The sequence below is a fragment of the Brienomyrus brachyistius genome, chromosome 19 (genome assembly GCF_023856365.1).
Source record: "Brienomyrus brachyistius isolate T26 chromosome 19, BBRACH_0.4, whole genome shotgun sequence".
NCBI classification, from domain to species: domain Eukaryota; kingdom Metazoa; phylum Chordata; class Actinopteri; order Osteoglossiformes; family Mormyridae; genus Brienomyrus; species Brienomyrus brachyistius.
In genome coordinates this window covers 3,169,498-3,184,839 of record NC_064551.1, presented here as the reverse complement: position 1 = coordinate 3,184,839, position 15,342 = coordinate 3,169,498, and the positions used below count along the sequence as shown (strand labels likewise).

At 42.7% G+C, this 15,342-nt stretch overlaps 2 long non-coding RNA genes across 2 annotated transcripts; both read right to left on the bottom strand.

Annotated features, from left to right (window-relative positions):
- Positions 1-2,147: 2,147 nt before the first annotated feature.
- On the bottom strand, positions 2,148-12,730 carry LOC125715130 (uncharacterized). The gene is made up of 3 exons (XR_007383936.1): positions 12,679-12,730; positions 3,613-3,706; positions 2,148-2,648 (listed from the first exon to the last, which is right to left on the bottom strand). It is a non-coding gene; the product is annotated as an uncharacterized LOC125715130 (long non-coding RNA).
- Positions 12,731-12,769: 39 nt separating this feature from the next.
- LOC125715128 (uncharacterized) lies at positions 12,770-14,108 on the bottom strand. The gene is made up of 2 exons (XR_007383934.1): positions 13,785-14,108; positions 12,770-13,253 (listed from the first exon to the last, which is right to left on the bottom strand). It is a non-coding gene; the product is annotated as an uncharacterized LOC125715128 (long non-coding RNA).
- Between the last annotated feature and the right edge of the window lie 1,234 nt (positions 14,109-15,342).

The window sequence follows — 15,342 nt, the reverse complement described above, 5'->3', positions numbered from 1 at the left end:
TTGACACTGCATTGTGAAAACACAAAACTAACTTGTAGGAGCCTAAAACCATATTTGTGATCATTTCAGTTGGATATTGATTTGGGTTTATGGATTTAAAGTATAATGGTGTTATGTTGCTGATGGAGATTATTTTGTGATCATTATTAACAATAATATATCAGATTGTTAAATTAAGGTTTGTACCTTTAAGAGCGTGGCGTGGGAGTAGAGGTCATTAAGTAATAAGCGAAGGACGGACTCGCAAGTTATTTTGACCTCTCTCTCTCTTTTGATTTTGGAAGGAACTCTGCTTCTCTTTTTTGATTTACGAAGTATTTGAAATCTTTTGCTATACGGAAAACATTTGTATATTGTAATGTTACTCGATTTAGTAAATAGTTTTAAGTTAAGCGAATGGCTATGCGTATTTCTTTTGTCGCCGCTTCTTCTTTTCTTTTGTTTTACGTTTTTGGATGGGAGAGAGCAAAGCGTGAACCTTTTTTGAACCTCCATTTTTGAATTTTGACACTACATTCTTTAGTAAAAGACCTGGTTTTCATGGAACACTGAAGGAAGTTTCGGCGGGCAAACCCCAAAGGCTGCAAATTCTGAATCGTATTTTTCCTTGCTAGCGTAGAATAGCATACAAGTTAGCGTGCAATGGCAGCGCCTGCTGTAACTGGATTTAAGAATCAAAGCTCAACGGACAATATTAGGTGAATATAGAGGTGGAAAGCACTGTCTGCGTCAAGTTTTTCTCTCTTTGTGCTTTGTGATTCCTTGCTATAAGTAGCTGGGGGTATTTTTGCTTGAATGGATAGGATAAGGCAGACAGCGAAAAATGGATGGTAAAAATGACAGAAAAGGTCCGGGAGGAAAACGTGTGCATACATGTGCATACCAGAAGCTAAGCTAGGGCAGGTAACTAGTATTGTAAAACACCTCGAGCGATTAATGGAGGATGATGTTAACGTGGATGTTGTAAAGGAAAAATGACAAATTTCACAAAGGGAATTTAGTGAAATTGAGATATGAAAGGGTTTATGACCGAAGAGGAATATTTGAATGATCAAAACAATTGGTTCGTTTAGAAGGTAAATGCGATGGATGATTTTCTTTTGGAGATGTGAAGGATGGATGAATAATGTTTTAAAACATTAATCTGCACAAGCTGAAGAGTGCAATGCACAAGTAACCCCTGCAGATAGTGTGTCTACGACATTAAAGTCAACTACTAAGTGTTCTAGCAGGCAGGCTTCCCAGTGTGAAAGCATGACGTCTGCAGCTTCACCAGCTAATATGAAAGCAGCTGTGGAGAAGGCTGCAGCTCTAGAGAAAAAAATAACTACTGAAAGGGAAGAAATGGAATGGCTAGCCAAACAAATGAGGAGAGAAGCTGGCATAAAGGCCAGAAAACACACGCATGAGCTTCAGACTGCAATTGCTGAGGCAGATGCAAAAATGGAGGTTTTGCAGAAATTAAAATTAACCAAATCGACAGGAGTGTGGCGGGATTTAGCTATATTCTGACCTTTACGCCGGTCATCGTGGCGTAACATCGAAGTTCTCTAATCGCACTTGGTAGAAAAGATTGATTTCTTGAGAACCAAAGGTTTATGTTTCGGATGTTTAAAACATGGACACATGAGCAGCAGAGAGAGAGCACAATGTCAAGAGTGTTTTCGGTCGCATCCCACGCTACTATATATAAAGATCAAGGGCAGCTCAGCACAAGATACAGACGAGACAACGACAAAGGAAACTTGTGAAGTGCAATCAGTCTCAAGTGCTTTTGCGCAAACGTTAAGTTTTGGTGTCACTGGGGCCAGTAAGGAAGATTGTGCGCTTTCGATTGTTCCAGTATAACTTAACTGAATGTGAGTGGATGGAGCACAACCGTTCTGTTAAGAACAATGGAAAGGGAATCGGTGGTCCACAGCCGAGTAGTTACTGGGCTGGAAATCAGTAGTCTGAATGGCAATCAGTTTATTGAGCTTCCAGAGGTGTACTCACAGAAAGAAATTCCAGTTACTGAAGATAGTCAAAGGGATGTTGATGTCTGGCCTCACCTGAAGGAAGTGCATCTTCCCACCACTGAGTATAAGATTGAGTTGCTCATAGGAGCAAATGTACCCAAGTCTATGGAACTGCTTCAGATTGTCAGCAGCATGGGTAACGGGCCATATGCCGTCAATATATTTTTGGGCTGGGCTTTGAACGGTCATCTCCGAGGTGGATGTAGCACAGCAATAAGGAAGCAAACTGAAGCAGCAGGGACTCAAATTTCTGAAGCACAGCTAGAAGACCTCTGGCAGCTGCAGTTTAAGCAAGATTTCCCTGATGGAGAATATGTCAAACAATTTGAAATGTCGAAGGATGACCACATCTTCATGGCCATGGTGTCATACTCATCTAGACTTTCCAATGGTCATTGCAGTATTTGCCTTCTGGTAAAAAACAAATCATTGCGTCTGCTGAACAATAGATCTGTCGCTGAACAACGTGGACTGAATTTACGGAAAAGGTTCATGAGAGATGTCAAGCTTAGGACGCAATACGCTGCATTCATGGATGACGGTCTTCAAAAGAGTTATGCGGTGAAGCTTGACAAGAGCCAGCTTGCGCCACCGAATGGAAGGATGTGCCTCTCCACGGGGTCCGACATCCTGTCAAGCAGAAAGTACGTGTGGTTTTTGATTGCACGGCGAGCTACTAAGGAACCTCATTAAATCAACAACTCTTGCAAGGTCTTGACTTAAGTTCGTTAATGGGGGTCCTCATGAGGTTCTGACAAGAGGCTGTGGCTGTGATGGCAGATGTGGAAGCTATGTTCCACCAGGTCATGGTTCGGGATGAAGACACAGATCTCTTGAGGTTCCTATGGTGTCTATTTGAGTTTTGTTTTAACCTGGTTTTGGATCATGCACTTTACTTACAAAGAAATGATCTTGTCTACTAAATACTGGGTGAGAAATAATTGTTTCTTATTAATTACATTTTTTCTTTCAAATCCATCTATTTTCTTTCAAATCCATCCATTTTCCCACTGCTTATCTTGGGCAGGGTTGCAAGGGTTATTTTAAATCATATTTTCTTTTTCTTGACAAGGGATCATTTGTTACTTTTTGTAGCAATTCCCCCCCCCCCCCCCAGAAATATAGCCATGTAGCCTACAGTACCGTTGTGTACAGTAAAATATAGTGACATTACTGAGAATTTACAGAGAATAACCTTAGAGTCTCACGAATTGTGGGATTCTTGTGACTCTTCAGAGTGCTATCTTTGCACAGTTTTACACGATTACATGCTCCTGTTATTGTGTAACTCCAAGTGCATTTAATGTTTCTAAGCCATAAAAGGCAGGAATGTCACAATGATAGTGAATATAATTCTTTTCATTTTAGGGTTTCTTGTATTATGTACTTTAAAATGCGCAACATTTACCATCACAGCTGAGAAAGAAAGACATCAAGTGAAATATATCTGTAAAGGTTGAACATATTGAACTATAGAAAGCTGTTCAGCGGCCAGGGAACTGTCCTTTGGTTGCAGCTAAATGTTGTACATAATGCTTGCAGACCTTACGTCAGATACACCGAAAAACAGAATGTGCTATTTTGTGTCGCTCACGCTTTTGATGGAAAGTGATTCCCCAGCTGCAAACGCTTCCCACGTTAGGCTCTTAGCTGGTCTTGTGTTTGTGGGTTCTCCGGAACCTTCTGCCCTGCAAAGCAAACAGCCCGTGAAATATGTGTAGTCATTATGACATCATTAATCAGTGTCACGGCGATGTCTGTGGAGCTCGGCGAGGCGGCTCTGTTCCGCCATTGTCCAGATCGCCAGCACTTATCTTTTCAGCGCTCTGTCTTTCTGTCATAAACCCCTGTCATCTTTTGGCCTCCAGACATTTAAAATAGCTGTCGAAAATCCATTTGCATAAAACACGGTCTCAGACAGTTTCAAGCCTTTCCATTCCATTATCTGTTTGCTGGTCAGTCGCCTTATTTTTGAAGTGCCATCACTTTCTTATTTCATCAGTAATCTTAAGGCATGGGTTTCCTGATTAAACCGTATCTGTAATACGAGTCTGGATCTTATTACATTATGCTGCATTAGGAAACCAATCACAGTTCTATTACCAGACCTAAAATTTCTGTGCTTGCTGAATACAGGAAATACCGACACCAAGACTCATTACTGCATGCGTGCGGAATGAGTACCAACATTTCTTCTGTAGCTGTACAATGTATTTGTAATGGATCAAATCTAGAGGGAATTTGCAAAGTTGTGAAAACAGTAGAGTAAAAGCCCAGTACATGAATGCAAGGTGTTTGAAACGGGCCTGCCACATGGATATATAAAGATAATTTAAATCACAAAAGCAATACACCGAGAATGAACAGCACTGCAGTCAAACAAGCGCATAAGTGTGCACCCTCAATTAAACCTTAAGAAGAATCACGCAGGAGATGAAGGAGAAGATTCCCTCCTCTCGCTTTCTTGTCTCAGAACACCTCTCTCTTTCCATTACGCGCATTTCAGCCAATGCTGTTTATGCTTAGCTGGGCGGCATCAATGAAGCTGCAGGCGGCCTTTGACGGTGTCCCAGGTAGCCCCCCGATCTGATCAAGAAAGAGTCATGAGTGGCTCTCGTTAACAATAAAAGCTGAACAATAAAATGTTTGTAGGCTTGGGGTCACATTCAGTATTTGAAATGCATGTTTTAAAGGAACAAAGCATGCCGATTGGCCCAGATATAGATTCATGTCTAGTGAAAGTAAGATGTCAGACTCATGTTGATTAATGTCAGATGCGAGTTATGCTCATCGTTAACTCCTATTATCTCCTGAACTGCGATTTGCTCTGATCTCTACATAACAACATTCATCCCTCCAGTCCGAATGTAAATGTACATTACTGCCGTGATCAAAGTGATTAGGTCTGATCACTCTGGCTACACAAACTTGAGGATGCATCACAATGAAACATCAGCGTCAAATGAAACCGCAAAGTTCCACGAAGGTAGGAGGTTCTTTGAAGTCTGAAGCCAGCAGAATAACATCTCCAGCGCTGGTTGGGCACGATTTTCAAAAAACTTGTGTCTCCATTTTTGGATGCATCCGATGCATGGAAGACTCACTTTTAAGTGTGGATGTTTTAGTTGAATGTGTGATTTTCATGCAGCTAAAAATATGCCAGCGCAAAGGCATTATATTTCATGCTTATGCATGAATAATCCTTAAATCTCATCTGTTTTATCTGACCACCCATTATTCAGGAGAAAAAAAACCCATGTTTAATATGCCAGGAGAAAGGTTGTGTTTTTAGGTTGTGTCTAGAAGCACTGTGGTGAACGACTGAACCTGACTGAAATGTTCTGCTAAATGACTATCGTATCACACACCCGATTCACATTGAACCCATTATCTGTGGCTGCCCAGCTTTTCGGATCCTACATTTTTCATCGCAGTGACACACATCACGGATGACGGAGCCATTGCGTTTCCAGCCCACCAAAAACGCAAAACTATTGGGAGTTGAAGAGAAACTAGCATGTGACGCCAGAGCTGAGTATATACAGCTCGATAGTGTCTGACCGGAGGGCCCCTGGGGTACCCATGTGTGTCCCATAAGGGTGGTCCCAGTATGAGCTTTGAGCTTCCAGTGTTCGGCCAGACCATATAGCCATCTGGCAACCCAGTCTACTGCAGAGAAAAAAATGCAAATGCACCCCCCCCCCTTCCCGATCTGTAATAAGTATGGGCTCACGTTTGAATTGGAACAGTGAATCAAAATTGTAATCCTGACTGGTCAGGAAACTGAAGGTTGCAGAGGGAACGTTTGTGAGGTGAAGGTGCCTCTGGTGATGTGTAGCTCTGCTGCTGTCATCATCGCCTGCATTCCGAACACTGCAAAGTCCTTACATACCTTATGTGTTGATATTGTCATACCTTGATTTATTATTATTTTTTTTTTGCACTTGTCCTTGTCTATCTCTGCACTTCATGTATATATGTAGCACTGCAGTCCTGGAGAACTTGTTTAGTGCCACTGTTTCATGCCAGTGCGGTTTAACTGTATATAGTTGGTGTGACAATAAAGCCCCACTTAACTTGACTTGACATGTAGAGCACATGTGTGTAGGTACACATACGTATCGTGTTTATTAGCTGGGACTGCCAGCGCGCTATGAAAGTGCATTGTGTGACAGGTCAACTGATGTCATCGACCGTACACAACATTCCTGGCAAGAAGACACTAACTTCTCACGAGTATTCCCTGGAAAGGATTATGTAACACATCAAAATATTTTTGTAGTGTGTTTTCTTACTTGACATATTTAAATGCCAAGAACCAAAACTCCTGTGATGTGTATTATATATCCACACACACACATATATATATATAGTCAGTGGAACTTTTTTCCCCAGTGGTGTGCAAGCTCTTCATTATGCACTGATAATTCATAAAGTCAGAAATCACCAATGAGAAGACAGGACTGCGAGTCATTCAGAGGGCAGCGCAGTGCTGTTCCAGTGCTTTCTGACGGCTTTAGAACTCCGCCTCGCCTCGGCACACAGCCCTAACATCCCTTTCCTTACTTTCCCTCTTACATCCTGCCCTTAATTAGCTCTCGAACCTCTTTTCTTTTCTGTGATGACGTCCGTAAGCTTTTGTAGATACACAGGACTCCTCAAAATAATCAAGTAAATTATATCACTTCTAAACACACATTAAGGGAAGAGTAAATGGGCCATTTACATTATAATGCACATCATTTACTAACTATAATTCTAATCAGGTTTGCACAAATATAAATGCTGATGACTGAATTCCCAGTGTCCCATTAGGTTTCATCAAGTCACGGCGAACACCATTTACACCCTCGTTATTTTTGGTGCGTAGCATATTGCCAACAGTCTTCAGGATCTGCATCTGTTATCTTGACACAATGATTGTAATAGTCTAATGTGTTACATTAAGCATAACAAATCTATCTAGCTATCTGCGTCAATGCACTGAAAGACACGTCTCCTACCCCTAGAACCACCCGCCCTGTACACAAACACACTCGCATAAAGCTGGGGGGGGGGGGGGGGGGGGGGAACAGAGTTTAAGTTTCAGCACACAGGACAGCCGAGGGAGTATGAGAAGTTCATTTAGATTTATCAAGAAAAAATCAAGAACGCAGAATAAAGCAACAGAATCTCCGCTGGGACCCTTTTCAGCTACTTCATTTGCATAAAGGTCCGCACATCAAACGCGGAGATGCCCTTTTTAAAATATTAATGTGTAGCTTGTTTCAAACTCCCTCACTGACTTGTGCCACCTTTTATCAAAGGCAAAGGGAGAGTGAGAATGAGCCAGTGGGGGGGGGGGGGGGAGTTTGTCTTTTTTTTGCCGATGTCCCACTTTTTCCTGCCGTTTTTATTGGTCAGCTCATCAGTGCTTCTGCCTTTGGGCTTGACGGCCAGTGTTTGAAAGCCTTTCTTATTTCCTATAGACTGCAAAGGCCTTATCTCCCCTGAGGAAATTAGGCTTACCAGCACAATTTACACTTTGGAGTGAGTACAAATATATTTAAAGACTGTGGTAATGCACGGATGATAACCCTGCATAGGAGAATTAAAGTGCTGTCATAGGCAGTGTCTGGGGCAGCAGGCGGGGTCCTGGTGTCGCACGTTTTGCAGATGGAGCTCCGCGCCACTTTATTGTTGTCTGTTGCTGCTTGCATTGCTTTGCTCTTACATTAGCGTTACTCTCACATGCTGTTCTGTTGCAGCACTGCTATTTCTCTTCCTATTGCCAACTCGTCTTAATTCCGGAGTGTCTGATCTTATGACTTACCGAATGGAGATGCCATGTGTTTAAGAATTCTAGCGGCAAGTGAACCTCTCTTGGCTCCCGATTCTTGTCTCCACGCCTTTGCGGACCAAGCTTCTCGATGTACTACAGCTAGTCAAAAAAACACACATCTGGATTCGTTTGGCCGGCAGAGGAATTTTCCATTTTGAAAAAGCCTTATGATATTTTTCGTGTTTATCGAGGCTGCTGCCGGTGGAGAGTGAGTGGCCAATTTGGGGTTCGAATCCTTCGCCCAGTTCTGTATGTGTGTGCGTGGAGTTTGCATACCCGTGCCCTGTGATGGGCTGGCATCCCATCCAGGGTGTACCCCAGCCCAGTGCCCTGTGATGGACTGGCATCCCATCCAGGCTGTACCCCAGCCCAGTGCCCTGTGATGGACTGGCATCCCATCCAGGGTGTCCGCTGCCTTTTGCCCTGTACTACCAGAATAGGCTGCAGACTCGCCTTGAACCTGTCCTGGATAAGGGGTTGTGTAAAAATGGATGTATTAGAAAGAAAATGATCCTCTTACTGTATATTTACCTGTAACGTTTTTGGCAAAATTAAGGTCCTACTCTGCATTTTAAATAGACTGACGTGCTTTATGTCAGTTTGTTGTTTTTTACTATTTCTGATATTAGTTTCGTTATTCTTGTTCCAGCAGTAGAGTATAATACTCTGTTACTGCACAGATGAGACAATACTGTTGCACGCTCTGTGTGTGTGTGTGGGTGTGTATGAGGATGAGGGAGCCTGTACTCAGCACGCTACAGGGATCCGATTTAGTGCTGTTTTTTTTTTCCAACAAATGTTCTGAAAGAAATTGTAATTTATCAAATTTCACAGTTACACACCCCATGTGCTCCTCATAAGTAATTCTCGTAGCATTTATCATAATATCAGAGTAATATTATGCCATTTATCAAAGGTAATTGTGGTTTGGAATATTCCTTCAAATTGAATAATATTGGAGGAAAAAAGTTTATATTGAATTCGGATTTCATATTGATGAGAGCTTCTTCAGAAGTAAACAAAGCAAAGCAAAAAATAATAACGATGCAAAGCGTCAGAGCTGCAACCCTTCAGTAGTATTTTATTAAAGAGATAATAAGTCACAGAATCTTTCCCAGAGTTATTCCTGTTATCTGGCACACTCATGCATTACACATATCCTTCTTCCTTGTGCACTTCACCAGTCATCATCCATTACGCTGCTTTCGAGACGCACTGTTCTGCAGGGCCGCTGTTAGCGTGTCGCCACTCTCTCTGTTCACGGTTTCATGTCAAATCTGTCCCGCCGTCGTGCCGCGAGGCCATGTGGCCTGGTTTTCTGATGGATCTGGAGTTCCCTGCTATAGGTAAATCCACTGCAACATCTCTCAGAGAAACCCCTTAATATTTCTGACAGGGTAAACAAGGTACGTGTGTGTGCATTTATAAACATCAGACCTGAACAGATTTTTACTCAGATACGCTCAGAACGGATTTGGTTTGGGCTGAAGAGCTATAAGGCACCATAGAGGCTTGTTTGAATTGGAGCAACAATTGGGATTCACAGTGAAAATCAGATGGTGTTGAGAGTCAGAGATGGTGTTGAGAGTCAGTATCCTGTGCAGCCAACGCACCAAACAGGACACAGAGCTCCAGAGATAGGAAATGTTGTATAGTTTAGTATTCATTGTGCTTTTAAAAAACATTGCTTATGTATTATGTAATACATTTCTCAAATGCATAACGCCAAAAATGAAAGGAATATACATAAGTGAAAGGGCTCTTCACGCATTTATAGAACAAACCCATCTGCTGGGATTTAAATCCTGCCCATACTTTCTGTGATCGTGCACACAGAAGACGTCTATTTGTGTGGGTCATCCTCCATTTCTGACATCTCACTGTTTGGCCACGTGCCAGCAACTGCAATATGCATGTTGTTATATCTTTATCAGATGCATTATGTCACATAAAAGAGGAGGAAAATAGAAAATCGCCCCCCAAAGGTCTTCACTAGCTTCTATACTCCATTCATTTTTTTGTGGCAGGAGTTCAAATGAAATTCACCGTAAAGGATCGGAGGCAACAAATGCCTTTTGAATTAAAGGTTAATGTTGCACTGCATGGCCGTTGCCAGCGTTTCATAGCAATCAATATACGATGCTAATCTCTTCTGGATATGTATTATTATATTTGCAGTCATTTATATCTGCACATGAAGCTGGAGGTACTGCTGATGCAAGTAACAACACCCAGCTATAAATAAAAGTGAATATTAAATATTAATCATGTCAGATGTAATAACTCATGTGGGATTGGCATGAAACGCACGTACAGAGAACCATGCAGACCAGCCTTAAATGACTTAATACTACTAATAATAGTAATTATAACAATTATTATCACATCATAATAATAATGAATATAGTAATTATTACTAATGGAAACAACAAGGGACTGCATGGTGGTACGGTGGTGAGCACTGGTGCGTCACACCTTGGGGCCCTGTGGTCGAGTCTCTGCTAGGGTTCCGTGTGTGTGGTTTGCATGTCCTCCCCGTGTCGTCCTGGGGTGTCCTCCAGGTATCCCCCTCCCCCCTTCCGCCACAGTCCAAAATCATGCTGGGGCTAATTGGAGTTACCAAATTGTCCACAGGTGTGCCTGTGTGAGTGAACAATGTGCCAGTGTGCCCTGCGATGGGTTGGCAGCCCATCCTGGGTTGTTCCCTGCTTTGTGCCCTGTGACGGATTGGCAGCCCATCCTGGGTTGTTCCCTGCCTTGTGCCCTGGGATGGGTTGGTGCCCCATCCTGGGTTGTTCCCTGCCTTGTGCCCTGTGACGGATTGGCAGCCCATCCTGGGTTGTTCCCTGCCTTGTGCCCTGTGACCGATTGGCAGCCCATCCTGGGTTGTTCCCTGCCTTGTGCCCTGGGATGGGTTGGTGCCCCATCCTGGGTTGTTCCCTGCCTTGTGCCCTGTGATGGATTGGCAGCCCATCCTGGGTTGTTCCCTGCCTTGTGCCCATAGGCTCTGGAGCTCCCTGTTTCCTTGAGTGAGACAAGCTGTTACACAAAGTGGGTGGATTAATAATGCATTTTCTATACCTGCTTATTCAACTCAGGGTCACTGATCCAGAGCGTATCTCGGGGGGGAATACCTGTAAGGCAGGGAACATCCCAGGACCGGGTGCCAACCCATCACACAATAACAATAATAACAATAATAATAACAATAATAATAACAATAATGGTTCAGTTAATTATAGTAATAGCTGGACAAAAGAGGTGCAGTGAAATTCGCTTGTCACCACTTTTGGGACTTGAGCCCACTACCTTTCTCTGTGTCTTTTCTCTGGCCATCGATGCCTTTTCCCCTCCAGTTCTATTCCATTAACACTAAATGAAAACGTCCTGGCCACCAACCAACTTCCCATTTAATTTTAAAAGGTAATCTTTAAAAGGTAATTTGTGAATTCCTAAATCAGCCTTTTAACTGACTTTTAACGAGTTAATATAACTAGTTTGGTTTAATGAAGAAATCACCATCATTCGAATCCAACCTAGTTCAGCTCTTTACACTCCCCCAAGCCAGACTTCGTCTGACAGTTTGCTTTTACATTCTGCGAATCTCCATAAGTGTCTACCATACAGCTAGGGGAAAGGAGACGCCATTCGCATAATATTGGCGAATATGTACTTCCGCCGTTTGCATTAAACAGCAGGCAGGCTGGCAGAGGCTGACTGCATATACTTTAACCTGGCCGATGGCACTGGCGGTCACTGTTTCAGAGTAAATGGGTTAGAAATATCGGAGCGGGCGCTGATCAGGTAACAAACGCACTGAAAAATCACCCCAATTATAAGTTTATCGCAAGACTTATCAGAAGTTAATGAACTGCCTGAAATGTGGTCTTCGCTGTGCAATAGTCTGGGGACCACAGCGGTTACGCAAGTTTAATTGAGGTAATATAGTATCGATTTTCTCCCCTTTTCTGCGCTGCTTTTACAGCTGCTACGCTTCGGGCATGCGAGTGACTAAACAGTTAGTAACACACGCTATGCTTTACTGAGTACCGTGTCACTGGTAATGACCTAATTACCTGGATGATAAACAGCCTCTTCTGGTCATTTGTCACATGGTTTCTAAACCCAGCAGATGCTGTTTGGACTTCAAGCAAACTACGTTGTACCGAAAAATACGTTCGGATCGGCAGAGGAGCGCAGCTTCCGTCACCGAAGCAATAAATAAATAAATAAAGTAGCTATATAAAAGCATGGCCAAAATGGGCATTACAATGGCTCAATCTGAACTTTAAACGGTAGGAACTTTCCCCGCCCCCTCCAAAGCTCCAGAACAATATACTTATACTGTCATCTTCTACAATCGCTACTAAATATGGTGTGCCATTCATCTTCTTTTGTAGGTAAACTCTCTTATTATTGTTATTTTTTTGCCTCTAGTGAAGATTGCCTTTGTCGCCCTACAAAGGACAATTCAGAGAGTATTTCTCTAAGATCTTAACCAATATCCAACATTTTTGGATTTTTCACTTCCCTTTTCTGCATACGAGTAGACCTAAAGGAACCAGCGTTTAATTTATGTCTATAACATTAAGAAAATAATTGACCTTCAAAACGAAATGAGAACAGGCACGCGATCAGACTAAGGGACATTTTGAAGCTCTATTTATAGTTAATAGGTCTATAGGAGTTAAAATATCCTTGCATGAATTACATTTTATAGAGCACAAACAGTGACTTTGAAAATTAGAAAACCAGCATATCAGTAAGTGCAATAAAGCCCAATTTGCTTCTGTAATGTAGTAAAAAGGTATTGAAATAAATGAATATGCAGCAAATTACCTTTCCTGTTTGCTTCAGTTCCCTGTCTGCTTTGACACCTCTGCTATTTATGCCAGCAAAGAGCAAAGGTCAAAGAGAAGTCTGGGCAAAGTCGGGTCAAACACATTTATTAATAATCTCATCACAAGACACATTTAATCACGGCTGGGGCTGAACTCTTTCAGCGGGTTCTGCCCTGACGTGGTGGGGGGGCTGGAGGAGCCGAGAACCAGACATGAAAATCTATTTCCGCATCCAGCAGAATCTGTGACCTCCTCAGAGAGCCGGAAATCCGAGCCTCCTCTGCATTCCCAGCATCGGCGGCCTTTTCGGTTCCTCGGGGGGCTTCCTCATCATAGCTGCAGACCAAAAAAATGGAGGTCAGGAAATGCAAGGGAGAATTAAGGGAGCAGACTGACGCAGGAGCCTCAAAGCTCCATTGAGGGCTTTGACATTTCACATTGCTTTGCTTTTGATGGACAGTACGGTGCCTCAGCGGGTAGCTGTGTGATCCGGGGCTGTAATCGGGCTCCTTCTCAGGTCTTATCACTTCCTGTACATCTTCCGAAGTCTGCACTGGATCCTCCGACTCCCTCCTACAATCCAAAGACAAAGTTTCCCGGTGAATCGGTGACCGAAATGACGCTTAATTTGCCATTTGCCAAAGGCCAAGTACATCGGAATGTTTTTTACATTTCCCATCATGCTCTGCTTTGAGACTCAGACGTAACGGCGAAAGTGAGGCACAGGGTCTAAGCACAGGGTCAGCTATTTATCTGGTGTCCCTGAAGCACTTCGGGGGATTAATGGCCTTGCTTAAGGGCCCAAGGGACACGTAACTATTCTGCCATAGACTGGATTCAAACCAGCAGCAGCCAATCAGCGACACAGAGCCGAACACGCAGAGTTATACATGGTAGGTGTTTGTCTGCGTGTGTGTTTATATATAAGCAGCCAGTAATGAAGCAGCATCCTGTGTTTTCTGTATAATGTGGGAAGGACTCTAAATGCCAAAGAAGGTACCAAAAAAGTTCCATCAATATCACACAATTTTATATCAGCACAAATAAAATTAGTTCTTAGTTGCATAAATCCATTTTGCATTCCGCGTGTGTTTTTAAACGCACCTTCGTGTGGAAGCGCTGCAGATCACCGTGGACGTTGTGGGATGAACGGCTTGTGTTTGGTGGGCGGTTTGATGAATGGCCCTAACAGGTTATTTAAGGAAGGGATATGCGGTTAAACTCCGCCTTGGATGAGTCATTAATCCGCCACATATGGTGTTTTAAACGGATTGCAGTTAGACACAGATTTTCACATTAAAACACTGCCTTTCAGCTGCATTTTATTATGATACTTAATATCTGTATATTAAGTGCAGGCAGTCTTCAGGTTACGAACGAGATCTATTCCCTAAATCTGTTGTTATGTCCAATTTGTAGGTAAGTCAGGAAAATAATGATATAGTACATAATAATAATAATTTTGCAGTAATAATAAAAGTAACTTTATACGGTACTGTACATCGAGGCGACAAAGCACTGAAGCTGCGCAATGTTTTCACAAGTGTCACGACGCAGTGCGTGTCGTTACTACGAAACAGTGAATTTTACTCAGGTTTTTAATGTGATAGGTTTTATGGCAGTCAGTTTGTAAGTACGAGCTGTCTGTAAGTCGGACGTTCTTAATCTGGGGACTGCCTGTATGACGTAGTTTTAGCTTATGAGATGGCTAACTCCAAATTACTGTTTACATATTTTATTCGTTAAATGAATTAAATGAGTTCTTTCTGCTTCTGTGTGGGCCTCCGCTGGGATCTCTCACAAGTGGTGGGGCTCACTGTCTGTTACACTGCCCTTGTGTCAGCCCAGTGATGGACTGGCTTCCTCTCCAGGCTGTGCCCCCTGTGCGTCGGTACTCTGTGACCCCGCATTGCATAAACAGATATGGGAACTGGATGGATGAAGCTGCTTGCAGATTTGGAATCAACAGCTGGATCATCTAAATCCATTCAAATGATGCTATGAAAGAGTTTCAAGTATTTACCATATGTCACTATAACTGGAAGACAGCCGTACCTGCAAGTGAGATTTAAAGTGATGAAAATTCATCTTCTGTTCTTTTGGCCCCGAACATGTCCTGTATCTCCAGATAAGGCTTATTTCAACTTTTATTTCCAAAATCACAATACCTATCAACTTGTCGATGAAATGAGAACGAACGGTAAAAAAAAACTTTCATTTAGCTATCCTGGAATATGGCAGATATTCAGCGCTGTTGCTGCACACCTCTGGGACCAGGGTTCGAGTCTCTACCCCAGCTCCATTTTAGCACCAAAATGTGCTGAGGTGAAATGGAGACACCAGATTGTGCATGTGTGTGTGTATCTGCCCTGTCCTGGGTTATTCCCAGCCTTGTGGAATATGCTCCGACCCGACAATCCTTCATAGAACAAGTGGACATAGAATATGAATGGATTATTGAGATGTCTGCTTATACAGCAAAAGCAAACACTATGAAATGAGAATGGCAGTAAGTCCATTTCAGCCACAAGGAACAGTCCGATTCACATGCTAACTAACCGTCCGCAAGTGCAGTTTGGCTGAGATGCCTTTTTAATGAGGTGATGTCGAAGCATTTTAAAATGTGCTGCTATGATGTTTAGTGCTGGTGAGAATCAAGTGA